Below are 18,605 nucleotides of genomic sequence, written 5' to 3' on the forward strand. Positions count from 1 at the left end.
GCTTGAAGTTCAAGGTACAGATTTAATTCCTCCAATATTCCATTCCTTCAGGAAAAATACTGCCTCACAGAATACAGAAAAAGAAATGTGAGGTAAAGGAAAATCATTTTTTTTAACTTTCTGAAGAATCTGATTGAGTAATATTCATCTAAACTTAATCCAACTTGTCTTAGAAGTAAAGGCTTAGGGTAGTCATGGGAGAGAACACAGCTGGAGCCACAAGGAGGGCAATTACTGAGTATTGGCACAATGCAGAGGAAGGCAGGGACTCACAGTGGAAGACATGCTGATGTCATGGTGGGTCCTTTCTCCTCCAGCCAGCATTTGTTCAGTAGTACACAGAGGCTCTCCAGTCCATAGGACCATGTTGACATTATATACATCAACGGGCCTAATCTCCCAAATTCTCACAAGATACAAATGCATCTAGAAAGTAAAGAGAGTAAGCATATAAAAACACAGAAGCAATTATTCCAAAGTTAAAACCCACCCTTAAATCAAAAAGTTATCCTTAGCCTGGTGTGGTGGCGCACACCTTTAATCTCAGCACTCGGGAGGCACAGGTAGGAGGATCACAAAGAGTTCAAGGGTACCCTGAGACTATAGAGGGAATTCTAGGTTAGCTTGAGCTAGAGTGAAACCCTACCTCAAAAAACAAACAACAACAACAACAAAAAGGTACCCTTGCTGACAGCTAATAATGAGTTAATTAAAACAAATAAATAAAGGATTTGGGAATAGATGTTTTGGCCCTGACAAAGAGTAAAATACTTCTATACCCTTTAATGACCCTAAAGTAAACACCCTATCACAGGATGTCAGGGCATATTTTAGGGTACCAGGGCAGCCATAGCGGGCAATGGGGACAGTGCTTTGTAGCATCCTGCTTCTTTCGTTTTTCCTTTTCTTGTCTTTTTGATTTGTCCCATCCCTCAATTTTTCTTCCTTTCACCTTCTTTCAGCAGGTGAGGATGTGAGAGAAAGAAAAATAAAATCTGATGATTTTAAAATCAAGATGGTTTAACATATTGTGGAGCCAATAAAAGCATATTTAACTTCAAATTTTCTACATAAAGTTTTTGTTTGCCCTTTAAGGTGAAGGGATTCCATAATACACAAACAAAGATAAATACAGATATAATTATACCAAGACAGAGAATAATAAAAATGAGTCATGCCTTAGGAGAGAGCTTGCTTGTAAGGATTTAAAGTCTTCTATGGCAGAGCGGCTCATGAAAGAAATACGATAAGACTGGGATTCTGGGAGGGAGGGGCAAATAGAAACAGCACTTAGTCTCAAGCAGGCTTCTTAAACTTTCAAGCATTTTTAAACCTTTCACATATGCATTTTCTTATCTATAGAACAAAGCCTCTGCATGAAAATTTTTTTCAGGGTCATTTCATCTCAGGAAAAGGCAACATAAACGTTAGAGGAAGAAACGGACCAGTGTCTGTGACCATAATTATGATTTAATTAGAGACAAATCTTGGGGGGGTGGCTGAAGTAGATTCCAGAAATCACAGAAAAATTATGGTCAGCTTTAACATTCACTTATGAAATACTAGGATTTTTTCTGATGTATAAGAAAATGGGCAATATAAGTAGGTTCCCTGATAACCATTTCTGCATGAGTTTTTAAGCATCATTGCATTGTGAATAAATAAATAAGTGAAAGCAAATATCATTCAGGCAACTGGAGTGACACATTTTGTCTTCATATACATACAGTGTGTTTGTATTCAGATAGGATCTTTGTTATGTATCTCAGGCTGCCCTCAAACTCACGAGCTTCTGTTTTAAAGTTTTATTTATTTGAGAGAAAAAGATACACACACACACACACACACAGAGAGAGAGAGAGAGAGAGAGAGAGAGAGAGAGAGAGAGAGAGAGAGAGAGAGAGAAGGAGGGAAAGACTCCTGGTCATTCCTTATGTGTTTTCCCCTTAGTAATAAAAGTGGTAATTTGGCATGTGTTAACCTAGTATAAAAGCCATGTAGGATGAGAGGCAAATAACTTCAATCATGGCTTTTTGGAGTAAGTGGTATCAAGAAAGTCACTCTACATAAAGCCCCTTGTCCATATGTTTACCATGGAGTCATATGTTGTGATGTCTCTATTGAGAGAATAGACACCTGGCTCTCAGACATTTTCAGTCTTGAATTCAAACCATAGCCTAACTTGAATAGAATTTAGTGCATTTGAAAAGAATTACTTCTACTTTACCATAAAGGAAGTACCTTTAAAGCTGTATTTTCATCATACAACTAAACTTGATTAAGATCATGTTTGATTACAGTCCTTTCTTATATCTTCTTCCTGCTTACAAACACATCTCTCTTACTAAAATACTTGTCCAATTCTGCAGTTTTGTCTCGACATTGGGAGACATTCTTATTCTTGTTTGGGTCAGTGACATGTGGCATTTCTCATCATCAGTGAACTTAGACGTTTTACCTTGTGATTTGTTCCATATACTTTATTTTAAGAACAAATGTAATTTATCAATTCCTACTCTTTTCAAAGATTATCTGTGATTTATATCCTGCCTAATGCTTTCATTCACCTGTCAGCCATAGACATTCTACACTTCAGCCATTTGAGTCCCACAGGGAATTTCATGACTTTGTATATTACTTCCTTTTAAATGTCCATGGCCACAATGTCATAATATGGACACACCTAGGCACATGGAAGTTGACAAATACCCTTTTTATACTAGGCTAACACATGACAAATTACACTTTAATTACTATGGAAAAAAATGGAACCAGATAAGGAATGACCAGGAGTCTTTTACACATTCATTAGTCATGATTAGTGATGGAGAGCTCCTCCTTCCCTCCTCCTTTGTTCTCTTTTCATTTTTCTTCCTTCTTATTGTATTCTTCCTCTTCAGCCCTTTCTTTACTTTCTTCCCTCTTCTTCTACCCATGGCTATCATATTTTATCTTGAGATATCCTTTTCCTAGTTCCTTCTCCATTATTAAAATTCCTGCCCACTGTTATAGGTGAAACCCAACTAAACTTGTATGCATTTTACAAGATTTTCCATACGTTGTACTTTTAAATGAATCTACTTTCCCCCTTTCTTCTTTCACATCTCAATAATTTGATATTAGTTTTACCTTTGTATTCAGAAGGTGAGCCTATATTAAGGTGCATTCATATTTTGACTCTGTTAGCATCAACACTGTCTTGTGTGTTTTAACTTGAAAAGCAAATATTTGTGCATTAATTGTGTGCTGAGTGCTACTTTATTCATCTCTTTTCAATATACCAGCAAAAAATTGGTCAGACAAACAAAAAGTAACTACTACAAAAATATAACAAGATACAAAAAGGACTCAGAAGTTAAACAAATTTATCAAAATCATTCAGCTAGTAAACTGTAAAGAAACACTGATTCACCAGTTGACAAACTTGAAATATAGACACGCTTTGATGAAGTAATTTGCAACCCTCCTTACTTCTAGATGGGCAATATAATATCTTTTTTTTTTTATAAATTTTGGAACACCTCATGAATTTGTGCTCATCCTTGGGCAGGGGCCATGCTAATCTTCTCTGTATCATTCCAATTTTAGTGAATGTGCTATTGAAGTGAGAACCAATATCGTATCTTTTGTCCATATTAGTTAATGATCATCTAACAAGCTGTTAATTTTTATTTTTAGAATGAATAAATATTTTATGACCAAAATAATATTGATATTTTCATCCCTCCTTGGTGACCAATATAAGTATCAGACGTACATGATTTAGTAGACTTCCTGGGGAATTGACTAGCAATAATGTTGGAGTTTTTTCAATTATACTGCTTATATTTTCTTATGGAAGCTTGGAGTAGGCACCATGTGTATTACTGCAAAAGTAAAGCCAAGCTATTGTTTATCATCCCTTCACATCTTTCTATTTCCCAGTTTCTCTTGAATAATGGTCACTGGTTGTTGGATGAGTCACATCAAAAATGCTCCATGAAAGTTCTTGAGCCCTTGGAAGTCTCATTCACAAAGGGGAATTTGGAAGAACACAGTTTGTTTCTGTTTCTAGCAAGTGATCTTGATAATTTTCTGTGATACCCACAGAATGCCCATGAGCCCTGGGTGCCTAGGCATCTTTGGAACTATTGCCTAATCTTTCCACAGGGTTCTTCCCAAATTTTGACTCAGTACTTTGGGTGGGGCGGTTCTCTTCTGTCCAATCTATGACTCCCTATTGCAGTACCTCCAAACAAATCTTATATTCAAACCATTTTACTTGGATAAACTCCATGTGTTTTTGTTTAAGTCAATCCCCTCTTTTCTTGCTACCTCATTAAACCTCTCAAAAATGGACAAAAATATTAACAAAACTATCCATACCAAAACAAAAACTTTTAGAGACAACATACCATGTCATTTTTGTTACTGGGCTGGGGAGATGACTCAGCGGTTAAGTTAGCTTTCTGCATCTTCATGAGGGGCCTGAAACTGCCAGAATTTGAATTTCCAGATCCCGTGTCAACAGCTGGGGGTGGCCTCTCATGCCTGTAATCCAAGTCCCATGGGGAGCAGAGACCTGAGAATTGTCAGAGGCCTACAAACTCTAAAATCAATAGAGACTGCAGCTCAAAGCAAGACCAGGTGGAAGAGTGAAGACCTCTGAGCTACTGATCTGGGTAGTGCAGGTGAACGTCCCTCACTTCTGCTGCAGATGAGGTCACAAGGTTCTACATGCCCCCCCGCCAGATACACAGAGAGAGAGAAAGAGAGAGAGAGAGAGAGATTTATTATACTAATAAATGTTATCTAGGCAATATGAGAAAGATTACCACAAAACTAAAACCCCAACAGCAGCCCAGCTTCTCCTCCCACATGTTTATAAAGCCGTGATTTCAGGTTGATTTTTACATTTGCCAAGTTAAGGTAAGAATAGCAAGACTTAGAGTAAGTAACTGGAGCACAGTTTTATCCAGAGTTTTTCTTTGAGTGGATAAGCAAAAAGGTCTGGTATCATACTCTTTCTTCTTCCAAGTTAATCTCTTGTCTAGCTCCCAATCCCTGAATACCTAGTAGGCAGTCATTCCTATTTTGACCTTGAGGATGATTGTTGTATATTTATAGAAATATTAGACTATTTCAAATGAAATACTTTCTACCTTTGGATATCCCTATAGGTAGAGTTCTCCCTATATTGGTTCAAGTATGTTATAAATGATCTAAGCATTTACTGCACTCAAAAAAAAAATCTATCTGCATTCTTAGTACTGCAGAAGAACTCTTGTATATCAATCCCATTCTGTCTTATGGAATTACTTCAGGAAATATGGCTAGGCAGGTGGTATCAAAGGGGCTTTGCTACTTCTCAAGGCATTAGAGTATGAACGCGTCACAGCATATGGTTAAGGGCTCTTTTGCAGGTGTGACAGCTTCCACATTCTGTTGCCCTAAATCAATTTAATAGTCACAGCATGTTGGGTTCGCTCCCTTGACAGAGGTGTGCAGCTGTTTTAAACAATATACTAGCACCATACAAATTTAATCAGCATTTATTATAATTGCAATGAATTCAATTGTTCTGCTACCCTGGGGTCAAGGGAGGGGTGGTGAAGCTCCCATTCTTGGGTATGAAGTGGTGGGAATTTACACTAAAAATTCATGAATTATTAAGATCAGCTTCTTCTTCTTGGCATTTACCACTCCCATTTTTGAACTTGATGCAGAGTTGCACAAAAGTGAAACTTTTGTTTTGGCAGTGAAATATATTAATAAAGGAAGACAGCTGAATCTGAATGGTCCTAAGTGGATATATCTCAATGAAATGTCATAAACCCTAGGACCATTATGAAATGTAGTCATGTATTAATTTCTTGGAATTGCATGCAGGTCTTATAAATTAGCTAAATCGAATGGGTAATGTACTGGGTAAAAAGGATGCCAGTGCTGAACTATTTTTTTTTTTAATTATTTGAGTCTCAAATGTGGAATGCTATGGAAAGAAGCAGTGCTGAGGTACTGTAAGGAATGAGCACAGTTTCCTCCTCAAGGACTACCCATCATGCGGCTGCTATTATCATTCAATCAACACGCACCATATTTTCCCAAATGTTAAAATATGGAGATGATGGAGAAATGCATATTGTTTGCACGATTTTCACCTTTTGCAACTGTTTGAGAGAAGACATGGGCAGAGTGCAATTTTCTTTGGAATTTTATTTTGCGATGCTCCTTATAAGAATAGAAACTTTTGAGAACTCCGCACTAAGGTGGAGTTAAAGCACATGCTCCAAAGCTCAGGGAAGTTTATGGAAGAGGGGGTGGAAAGAGCCACAGGGGAGGGAATATCCAGAGACACAGCCCTCCCCACATGACAGACCATTGCTGTTGCGACTCGTAACCTACAACTTCATGGTGAATAGCAGCAATCCCACTTAGAAGGGCCCTCAGTGGAGCTGGAGCAGGGAGGGGGGAAATGATGGTACCAAGATATGGTATGTCATACAAAGTTTCTACTTTTTTAACTTTAAATATACTTTTTAAGATGTTTTTTTTTTTTTCTTCTGACACGGCTAAGTAGTAAGTTTCTGGATTTCTTTGAAATTTTTGGATTTTGAAATTAAATTAGTCTCAACTCTTGAACTTTGTGAGTCATTTAAAAGGATTCTTTATATAAAAATTCAAAGATTGAAAGCAGTCATGATAAAGTATGTAATGTTTAAAGAAGGATAAATAAGAACTCATTTACCAAATTCCGAAAGAGCATAATTATAGAAAATCTCTTAAAGTTGTTTTAGTACAAATCAAGTGAAATTCTGATTTAAATGGCCTGTTTTAATTAATGAGATATTAGCCAAAGAGATGGGCACATGAAAATACAAATTTCAGGGGATACACAAATGAGAGGTCTGTATGAGCTCGTGGGCTGCTCAAGGTCATATTGAAAGATGGATGTATGACTTCATAGGATTCTGTCCTTTTTCATATTTCAGGTCAATTACAAAGTTCCAAAGAAAATGTAGTCTTTCCAGTACTGGATTTATATTTTATTTTTTGTCATAGACTTTAATAATATTAAGTAAGTAGGCCTTCTATATATGTGAAATTTTTACTTTGGGGGCTTTACAAATGAATGCCCTTGGCCAAATTACTTAACTTTGTTGTGTTTCAATTTTCTCACTGTGAAAATAGTGAAATAGTTATTTACAAGTTAAAATATTGTTTTATAAGAATATATTCAGAAAAGTAAAGGATATGTCTTCATTGCTAACGTTATATTAAGAAAATATTACTGGGCTTTTACTGAAATTGCATTTCTAGACTGTGAATATAGTTCAGTAGACAGACCACTTGCCCATCATGAAGGAAAGTTTGGGTTTGATTCCCAGCATAAACTGGGCACAGTAACACGTGCCTGCAATCCCAGTGCTCAGTAAGCACAGGCAGAAGGATCAGGAGTTCAAGGTCATCTTCTGTTTATAGTGAGGTTGATACTGACCTAATCTACCTGAAACTCTGTTTTTTTGTTTTTTGGGGTTTTTTTTGCTTGTTTTAGTTTTTGTTATTTTATTTATTTTGATGTAGGTTTTCCCTCTGTACCAAAGTGACATAGAATTCACTCTGCAGTCTCAGGGTGGCCTTGAACTTGTGGTGTTCGTTCCACCTGTGTCTCCTAAGTGCTGGGGTTAAAGGCATGCTCCACCACACTCAGCTTGAAACTCTGCTTAAAAATGAAGAAATCATATTTTAATTTCAAGTTGACCTTGATTTTTGTTTTTAAATATTTAATTTATTTGAGAGATAGATGATAAGTGATAGATAGATAGATGATAGATCAATTGATAGATAAATAGATGACAGGTATAGTATATGGGCATGCCAGGGCCTCCAGCCACTGCAAATGAACTCAAAGGCGCATGTGCTACTTTGTGCACCTGGCTTTATATGGGTATTGGGGAATCGAACCTGGGCAAAGTAAGCACCTTTAACCACTTAGCCATCACGCTCATACATGACATTGATATTGCTATACAGCTAACTCGGGAAGGGGATTAGCTATTCAGGAAATTCTTTTAAGAGACATTATCTTTTATGAATAAGCAATTTATTAATCTTCCAAGTTAAATATGATATTTATTTAGCTACTTAAGTCAGTAGTATTATTAGAGCTGAATATTCATCTCTAATTCTAGGATGTAAATCTATTTCGTAGGATACAAGTTTTCTCAGTTATCACGGGAATATCAGATAATCATAAAATAATTTTAAAGCAAGTGAAGAAACTGTAAACTCAGCACTTCTCTCTTGGAATTTCGAAACTGTAGATGCAGGTGTGGTCTGACAAGCATTGGAAGAGATCAAATGTTACACATGAAGTGCCTGCGCTGTGCACACAAGCATGTGCACGTCCCCCCCCCCATACACACACAACTCCTGTGGGTATATGCCTACATGGCATTTGCATAGACAAATTCACATGCTGAATACAGGTCACCATTGAGTGACGGCAGCACAGTTACAAGTTACAATTCTTCCCACTGCTTGGGAACGAATACTCTCATTTTTTCCAATGCCACTTAGAAAAGGAGATGAATGAAAGGTGTGGAAGGCCGAGAGAGAGAGAGACCCTGATAACATCATGGAAGACAGAGAGATACTAGGTCCCTTCACTTGGAAAAAAGAAAAGAGTGAAGTGCAATGAAAGCACATGGTCTGGAGATGGTCTGGATAGACAGCAATTATGACAGGGACTAAGTTTCATGTTTTTGATTCTGAAAAACATTCTGAGAAACATCCCAATTAGTTTCAGTGTTTAAGCTTGAAGGAAAACAGAAATTATTTAGTAACCTTCATTCATCTTATGAAATTTGTTTTATTTTTATTTTATGTTTTGAATTTTCACAGAGATGTTTTATTTTAAATGCATTGTAAAAAGCGCCAAATTTAAAATTTTGGTCTAGAAAATGGAACAATATGTAGAAGACATCAGCCAAGTGAGAAGCAAATGGGCAGCAGAGCCCTGATGGCCAACCTCCCTGATAGCCCCTCGTCTCCACTATTCCAGATTCCCAGGGAATGATGGAAATTTGACCGTTTTTTTCTTCACTTAGCAAGAGACTATTCAAATTCAACTATTCCAACATTGAACAAGGATATAATTTTTTAGATATGATAGTGAAAGTTCTGTGATATTTTTATTTTATGAATGATAGTTATAGATATCTTAACTATTCTGAAATATAAATTTGAGTATATATTTTAGATTTCATTTATTTAAGAAATTATACTTGCTATCTACCAGCTTTTTATTTTTATACTCACTTGCATAAAACGACCCTGGAGTGGGCCTATCAATTTCTTATAAATGATATCATAATTTTATATCTTACATAATTCAGCATTGCTTTATATTAATATCTGCATTTTCCCATTGAAAGTCATTTCAGGAAAATCTCTAAAATGATTTCCATAAAAATCATCCTGTAAGTGTAGACTATTTAATACTTTAGATTATGCTATTAAATAAATAAATAAGTAAATGTATAAGCACATTCTTAAATAAATGACTGAATTTTTCAATGCTCATGTGCCTGAAGGTCAGTACTTTGAGATGACTTCCTGAACAAGGCACCATTCCGATAGGCTTACATTTCCCTCGTGCTAAGAAAGATGCGTATGCATGTGCTCTTATTTCCTCAAGGAGAACTGCTACCACTTATTTGAATACAGACTACTCAAATTCTTCTGCCTTCCTTTGCCTTCTGCCTTTCCAAACCTTGGCGTGTGTTCCATGTAATGAGTCGCTCTGGGACACCTGGAGATTTTGGAACTCCAAGAGGCAGAAGGCCATTATCTGTGAGGTGTTGGCTCGTGCTGAGAACACAGCCTCCACAGCCTGTGTTTTCAGGTCTCCTTCTGGCGTGGAATTCAAGGTGTTCAATTTGTGCTATATCCATGTTTTGAATATTTCAAGTGTATTAACTATTCAGTCATAATTCTTTGGCTATTAAGATAGCATAAACATGATTTGTTGGTTCTTTTTTTTTCATTCAATTACTCAGGATTCTTAAGTCTTTTCTGATCACCTATTCTAGACCATTTCTCCTGCTGATAGTTAAAGAAGGAACATATGAAATATAGAGTCCTTAATTTCATCCTGCAATGTGGCTGGGATGTAAGAAATCAAAGGATTATTAGACTGTGAGACCTAAGTATGTGTTTTTGTAATAGGTTTTACAAAGTTCTGGGGTTGTGCCAGGAACCTTGGCCCCAACTCTGAAACCAATGAAGAATTCAGAGGGGAACTGAAGCCTCGAAGTTAAGCTTGGGTGGTGAATGGGCAGAGTGTGTGGCTCCAAGGATGGGAAACATATAGGTAACAGGAAGGGCTAGGAGTTTAATGGATGAGCTGATAAAATGCTGTTCATTGTTGAAACTGAAACCTTTTTTAATTTTATTTTCTATGCTACATAAATTAACTGTGTAAAAATAAGATATATTTGTTTCCCTACTCACACAAAGCAAACTTCTATATGTTCAGTTTGAGTCATTTTAACAATCACTAACTATTTTAGAATGTAGACAGTTTATTACGGGCCAGGGTAAGTAGCTTATTCTAGTGTGTTGCTGGAAAGAATGCCATGTGGGCACCATAATTTCTCTTCTCCTTAACACAAGCACTCACAGACTAAGGAGAACTCAATAATTAAAATATTACAGGTCAGTTGTCCCTGAATTTTTTATTTTTTTTAGTATACTCTGAAACTTCAGGGCAAATTCATTCCCCAACAACCTTGTGAGTGAGGTGGATTAGTTGCAGATGAGAATCAGTTCAGTGAATGACCAAATTGCAGGGACAATGAGAATCCCCGCTTCCTGGAGCACAAATCCACGAGAGGAAAATCCTTAAAGGACAACGACAGGTTCTCTTAACTGTGGGAGGTCAGATGGGGACAAAGCCTTCCGTGAGGCACTCAGATGCTTGCCACTGCACTGCTCTGTCCACATTATCATGATCTTGGTGTTCCACCAGGGGTGCTGTGCACATGAGAGAAAAGCCCTCCTCTTGCCAGCAGGGGGCGAGGCACAGTCGCCATTCTGTTCCTCAGCAAAGAAAGAGGAGTTCTTTAACCAAAGCTTAGTATGCGGATGTTATTTCTCAAGAGGCCAAGTGAGCTAGGCTTATTGGGAAGGTCGTGGGCAATCAACATCATCCGCCAGTTTCAGGAGTCAGAACAGGCATTAAACTCAGTCAGGTAGAGCAAGGTTTTTATTTTATTTTTTAATTTTCATTAATGTTATATTTTTTTTTCAAAAATGACAGTAATGTTGACAATTATGTATGCCTATGTGTGGTTATGCATAAATGATGAATAAAAAATGATATAACAGATTGGAAGGAGGCTGTTTTATTATGAGGTACGAGCATGAAGCATGAAGTCTTGACATGTTTTTATGAGACGGGCTTGAATCTGTTGTAAATGTATTCTGCCAATTCTGGGACAACCACGGACCATGTCAAGAGGTAAAGAAATGAGTATAACTGATCTGCTCAAACAGTATATAAAGCGTAGTTACATAACGTGACTAGTTAAAACTGTAAGTGGCAGCTAGTGGAAGCCAAAAACAAGAACAAGGAACCCAGTAGTAATTTTTTTAAAGGAAAATATATAATGCTAATTTAACTATCAATAATCACTTTAAATTTCCCAAGTTCCTAATAAGTCAATTAAAAATATATTATCAAAATGGATAATACTAAACCCAAGCCCTATGCAGTGTGTAAGATAAAAATGGACATACAGAGTAGAGTGGTAGAGTTGGGACATGCTAAGGTAAGCAAAAGGAAGGGAAAGTAGCTAGATTACTTTCGAATAGAGCCAGATTTAGGTCAGTTTTTAGCAGGAATTAAAAGTGCACACTGCATATTGACAAAAGTGGTTCATTTAAGCCGACATAATTCTCTATAATGTATATGATCCTAGCAAGGGGATAATAGGCCAAAGGGGGTGAAAATGACATTGATATAATTGCAAAGAGAAGTAAATGCATTTATTGGTGTAACTGGAGACTTTAATAATCTACTTATCAGTAATGGACAGAAACATCAGGCAGAAAATTAGGGATAGCTAAACCCAAGATTGCCATCAGTGGATTTGATATCATTGACATCTCTGGGTGATATTTTAACTATCAAACCACACATTTTCTTCTCATAGCAATACTCTGCACGTCTGTCCATAACACACACCTCTAACAAGCTTAAAGATATAAAAAAAAATCATACAATATGTAATCTCAGACCACAGTGAAATTCTTCCAGGATCATGAACACAAATAAAGCAGAAAAAAATGATAAAACTACAAGTAGAAGTCAAGGAATTAAAAATAGGAAGTCTGACTGGGAAGATGACTCAGTGGGTAACGGACATTCTGGTTGAGGCAGAGTGCCCAAGTTCAATCCCTATGTGGCGTGTAAAAGGCCTGAAGTGGTGGTGGGCTTCGGTAACATGAGAGGAGAATAGAGAATTTCCTCACAGCCCATAGTGAACACAGGAAAACAAAACAGCAGAGAAAAAAAATGTAGAGAAAGACATTCCTGCCTCAAAATGAGTTCCAAGACAAAAGTCCTCCACACATTCTCCGTGGCACTCCCACGCCCATTCACACTCACACACACTAATGCACACACAGGTATGCACAAACACATAACATAGAATTTAAATTAAAAAAAAAATTCGAAGCCATAAGAATCAAACTTGATTGTTTGAAAAGGTCTATGATATCAGCAGCCTCCAAGCAGGAAAATTCACAATAGTAGAGATGACCCAAATTATTAATACAAACAAATGAAAGGGCAAACATCACTACTGACCTCATGGCTGTGAAAGTTGTAATAGAGGAACACTAATAGGAAATCTGGGCCCACAAATCTGACTGGCATTATGAAACAGAATCTGCTACGACTCACAGAAGAAATAAACAGTCTGAATAACTTCTATCTATTAAGGTAACTGCATTATTTTTATATTTCTATTGATTTTATTTTTAAAATTATTTATTTATTTATGAGCAGAGATGAAGAGAGAGAGGGAGAGAGAGAGGCCTCTTGCCACTGCAAATTAATTCCAAATGCATGTGCCACTTTGTGGCTTTATATAGATAGTTATGCTGAGAGGCTTTGCAAGCAAGGGCTTTTAACCACTGAGCATGTCTCCAGCTCAAGAATCTGAATTATTAGTAATCTTTCCAAAGAGAAAGCATAAAGCACAGGTAGGTTCACTAAGGTGTTAGACATTTAAGGAAGAAACTATATCAATAGTCTATGACCTGTTACAAAAAGAGGAAGTTCTGGAGATATTTAATATCATCTAACAAGTCAGCATTTTCCAAATGTCAAAAGCAGTCATATTTAAAAGAAACTATAGCCCAATCCTTCTCATTATAATATATGCAAAACTCCTGAAAAAAATTGCAAATCAATCCAATAATGTATAAAACTTAAATGCAAGCAAGTAGAATTTGTCTAAGGTAAAAAAAAGTCTAGGTCACTATTAAATAATTTATTGACAGAGTGCATCACATCCTTAACGTAAAGGGAATCATATGATAATAGTGAAGCAAAAGCTGTTGAGAGGATCCAGCCCTCATTCAGGATGAGACAGAAACAAAACGTTTAGCAAACCCAGTTGACAGAGTGGGTACTTCAGCACCGTAAAGACTGTCCCCAGACATCTCCGGCAAAGTCACACTTCAAGGTGAGAAACAGGAAGCTCTCTTGCTAGGATCAGGAAAGTTAAACGTGCATTTTCTCTCTCTGCTCCTTCCCAAAACCGTACTAGAAGTCCTAGCTAATGCAGTAAGACAACGGAGTGTGAGGAAAGGCTCGGTTTTGAACTTGAACCCTTGCTGTCAGAGGGAGACAATATCAGAGCACTACCTGATGAATCTAAATAAACCCTGTCTTTTGTTGTTACCGCATGCATAAAAATTGGGAAGGAAGGAATAAGACCTTTTGTTTTCCGACGACAAGATTATCTGTGGAGAACACCTGAGTGAATTGACAAAGGTGTTAGGACAGACGCATCAACATACACAGTTTCAATATATAATAGCATACTGATTTTCTACAGAGCAGAAAGAGCAATAGGAACTTGTGACTGAAAATGGAGTACTGGGCTGGAGAGATGGCTCAATGGTTAATGCACTTTCTGGCAAAGCCAAAAGTTCTGAGCGAGATTCCCCCATACCAACACAAGCCAGATGCCCAAGGTGCCACATGTGTCTGGAGGTTTTTTGCAGTGGCTGGAGGTCCTGGTATGCCCAGAGAGAGAGAGGCAGATATATATATATATGTACATCTGCATCTTCTTCTCTCTCTCAAATTAATTAATTAATTAAAAAAATGGACCCAGGTTTGAGTCCCCAAGACCCATGTTAGCCAGATGCACAAGGTGGTGCACATGTCCAGAGTTCATTTGCAGTGGCTGGAGGCCCTAAAACATCCATTCTTTCTCCCTCATTCTCTGTCAGATAAATAAACAAATAAAAATTTTAAAATGAAGTATTGTGCAAAATGAAAATCCTACATATAAATCTAACAAAATTCGCATAACATCTAGAAGGGGAAAGTTACTAAGTCCTAACAATATAAGTCAAAGAACAGCTAAGTAATTGGAGAGTCCTCATGTTTGTTTATGGTAAGACTCGCTAGTCCCAATATGTCAGTTCTTCTCATCTTACTGACAGATCGAATACAAGGCCAGTGGAACTCCTAGCAAGTCAGGCTGGAGAGATGGCTTGGCAGTTAAGGCGCATGCCTGAGCAGCCGAAGGACTCATGTCTGTCTTTCCTGGTCCCACATAAGCCAGACACACAGCAGTGACACAAGCTCACCAGGTCGCACAGGAGCACAAGCGAGGGAGGGTAAGCCTCCGCAGTCCTTTCGCAGTGGCCCTGGAGCACCAGTTCTCTCTCTGTCTCCTGCCACCTCTCTCTCTCACAATGCCTGGTACTACCTACGCAGGACTCTCATAATAGGAGGACATGATGATGACGTCAAAATAAAAGAAAGACCAATAGAGCGTGTTGGGAGGGGAGGGCTGTTGAGATGGTTTAGTGGCTAAGACATTTGCCTGCAATGCCAAAGGACCTTGGTTCGATTCCCCAGGACCTATGCAAGCCAGATGCACAAGGTGGCACATGTGTCTGGAGTTCATTTCCAGAGGCTGGAGATCCTGGCATACCTTTTCTCTCTCTCTCTCTTTCTCTTTCTCGGTCTGTCTGCCTTTCTCTCTCTCTTTCTCTCTCAAATAAATAAATAAATAATTTTAAAAAAGAGTCTATAGAGACTGTGGGGGAAATGATTTGAAGTGAATTTGTGAAGGGGTAAATAAGGGTATTAGCATGGTTTATTATTTATAATTATGGAAATTGTCAACAAAATTTTTTTAATGTTACTAATTTTTAAAAAAAAAGCCAGTCTATTGAGTTTGCCTCAAAAAAAAAATTCTACAAGTTTATTGGATTTTTGGAAAAAAAATGCCTCTAAAGGTTTTGTTGGAAGGCAGAGGTCTTAGAGTGGGTGTTGCAGCCTTGAACATAAGTAAGTTCAAAGAACTCACTGTACTCGTACCTGATGTCAAGACTTCCTCTAAAGCTGCAATAATCATGCAATATGGTGTGGGCAAGAGGTGACAAAAACATCAAGTAAACAAACTTGAGAGCCCTGCACAGCTCAAATAACAGAAGACAGGGTTTATTTAGATTCATGTCTTAATGGCCCGGCTTTGTCTCCCTCTGGCCCCAAGGATTCAGTTTCAAAACAGCCTTTCCTCACACTCAACTCTCACCCCTGCCTGACGTGAAGTGCAGAGTGTCACATTGTCTGACACCAGATCCGCAGGCCGATGAAGTCTTCGATGTCCAGAGAAGCTGTAGAGTGAGATACCTGGCATCTCCCCTTTGATGCACCTTTGTATTTCCCAGCATGAACAAGGAGAGGGAAGGACAGCATCAGTCAGACCATAACAGCTCAGCAATGACACGAGCAGATGCCCAAAGAAGTCACTGTCCCCACCACAGGAGGATGCAGCTCGCAAGCTCTGTGCTCCAAGTGTGGGCAATGGCCTTTCACTGGCCACTGCATTGCCTAGTAACGTTCCTCTCTCACTGCTTGCTGCTCTTGGCTCTGTCTTCTCCCTTGCCTGGTTTCCACCTTCAGTAAGAACTGGCCTGCACTGGCTACTGGATGGCTTTTTTTTGGCTCATTTTTTTGGTAAGGTATTCCTTTTAAAATATTTGATGATATTTTACTTCTAGCTAGCTTAACATGAAAATTTTCTCTTAAAATTATAATTGGGGGTTCACTCCACATTTCTCTAGCCACATTTGCTGATAAGAATTTTCTTTTAATGGAAATGTTCTCATGTCCAGGCTTTGGTAAATTAACGCCCACCCATGACCATGCAAGCAACCGCAATTCAACTCAGTAAGCCTCCTCCTCTCTCTCTCTTTCTCTCTCTCTGTCTCTCTCATACATACAGGGACAGAGAAAGCTGTCAAAGTATAAATGGGACTAATTGGGAAGAAGAATGGGTTCAGTGGGAGGTGGAGGGGACAAGAGAAGGAAATTGGTACACATATGATCAAAGTGCATTATATACATGGATGCAAGTGCTGAGAGTGGAAATAAGGGCCTGACTCTTTGCTAAGGAAGCCCTCGGGCACAGAGTCTCTGTACTAATCAGCCTTTGCTTCACCTTTTACCTCAAGACGATGTCTTCCTTTGCCGCATGGGAAAGGTGAAGCAGTTTGTTTCACAGCTCAGCATATCCAACCCTTTGTTTCTTCTAAATTCAGTTTTAACTCTGAACAGCTCATCTGTAGCTCATATTTCTTGTACCTTCACCTAAGCACTGAAAAGATGCAAACTGACAGCTTTTGCATCCTACTTTAAAATGTCCTAAACCAGTCCCTCAAGTTTGCTGAGTATATTTTCCATCTTCCAGTTGGGTGCAGATGACGGACAGCTGGCTGTTGTTCACACAGCACATGGGTTTCCATCTTTCTAGGGTTCAAATATCATTTTTTTTCATGGCTATTTCTTTTCTAATTTTCCAAGTTTCCAAACTTCTTTGACAGCCTCCACAAGTTTTCAAGCTTTTCTTATTGCTTGTTCTTATTTTAGGCCAGTTCCTAATAATTAGAATCTTATGGAAAAAGCCCAAACTCAGTGTGGAAAGAGAGCAGGTACAAGGTGCTCATTAAGAAGTATGACTGATTATGGACATGAGTCTAACAAGCTATCATATCATCTACGTCAGTCATTACCTACTTTTCTCTCAAGTTGTAATGAGTGGGGATGTGAAACTAAATTTCTGGATGGGGTATTTTCCATGTGACACTATTTTAAGGAATTATAAGCATTGACAATAAAAATGAAAGCAAAGGGAAGAATGACAAAAAGTGCAGGCTGGAGAGATGGCATAACAATTAAGGTGCTTGCCTGTAAAGCCTAAGGGCCTGGGTTCAATTCCCCAGAAGCCATGTAAGCCAGACGGACATGGTGCTGCATGCACCTGGAGTTCACCTGCAGTGGCTGGAGGCCCTGGTGCACCTATTCTCTCACTCTCTCTTTCTCTCTAATAAATAACCAACTAAAAATAAAATATCCAAAATAAATAAATATAATTAAATAAATAAATAAAACTGAAAGAGGAGGGCAGCATGGAATTCATGATTCATGGAGTTAAGAAGAATAGGCCACTAGGATTTGTACTTAGGTCTGAGAGGGGTGCAGATTTAGTTTAGTGGAGGTCATTTTGCTCTGGGTAGATTCTTCTTGACCAGAAAATACAGTGCTGAAGCTTTATAAGAATTTAAAAGTAAGTATTGATGTGAGATTATATTCCTGGAAGGGATTAGGTCTCCACAAAATGCAGGAGAGTACCAAGCTCAGGAATCCTAGTGATGGGTACTTGTACATGTTGTCAACGAACTGAAAAACACGGACAGAAAGACGAGTAAGTCATGAGGATTTATTATGGATAGTGTAGAAACTTGAGAGCAGAAAGATCAAAGTGGGAGAGAGGGATTTTATCTGTAAGAGGAGAGGAAAAGATCAAGGAAAAATTTCCCTCATGAACTTCTGGGGAAAGAGAAGAAGGGACAAAGGGGCTCACACATGAGTTTTAGGTCCATTTATATTCATCAGCTGTTCAGTTATGTTAAAATGAGCCCCATCACCAGGCTCAGGTGTGGAGGGAGGGACCTGATTGGGTGGTGGTGGGTCCAGGAGGAAAACTGACTTGGAAAAAGCCCACCCATGGGAGGTAAACTGGTGAAATTAGGGAACAAACAGGACATCGTTACTGTTGCTGAGGAGGGTTTAGGATATTGTTGTTTTCTACCATCTTGGATCAGAGTGGATAAAATGCAAGTTCTGGTTTCATCAGGGTAAGCAAAGCACTGCATGTTTTTGTGGGTCAGTCCCTAGCTAACTACCTATCAGGAAACCACTACCTGGCTCCTAATTCCTATCAGTGCCGCAATTAACACATGCCCTTCGACCTAAGTCTGTGTAGGAACATTACTTGGGTTTTCTCTGGCAGTTTACCAATCATTAT

General features: G+C 38.3%; 1 protein-coding gene and 1 non-coding gene across 7 annotated transcripts in view; one reads left to right on the top strand and one right to left on the bottom strand.

The window, feature by feature from the left end:
- The window catches only part of Gria2 (glutamate ionotropic receptor AMPA type subunit 2), a 130,847-nt gene that overhangs the window by 25,090 nt on the left and 87,152 nt on the right, over window positions 1-18,605 (top strand). The gene's annotated exons all lie outside the window — the stretch shown is intronic.
- LOC123453850 lies at window positions 3,507-3,612 on the bottom strand. Its single transcript, XR_006633028.1, has one exon. It is a non-coding gene; the product is annotated as a U6 spliceosomal RNA (small nuclear RNA).

This window comes from Jaculus jaculus, chromosome 12 (assembly GCF_020740685.1).
Source record: "Jaculus jaculus isolate mJacJac1 chromosome 12, mJacJac1.mat.Y.cur, whole genome shotgun sequence".
NCBI lineage: Eukaryota > Metazoa > Chordata > Mammalia > Rodentia > Dipodidae > Jaculus > Jaculus jaculus.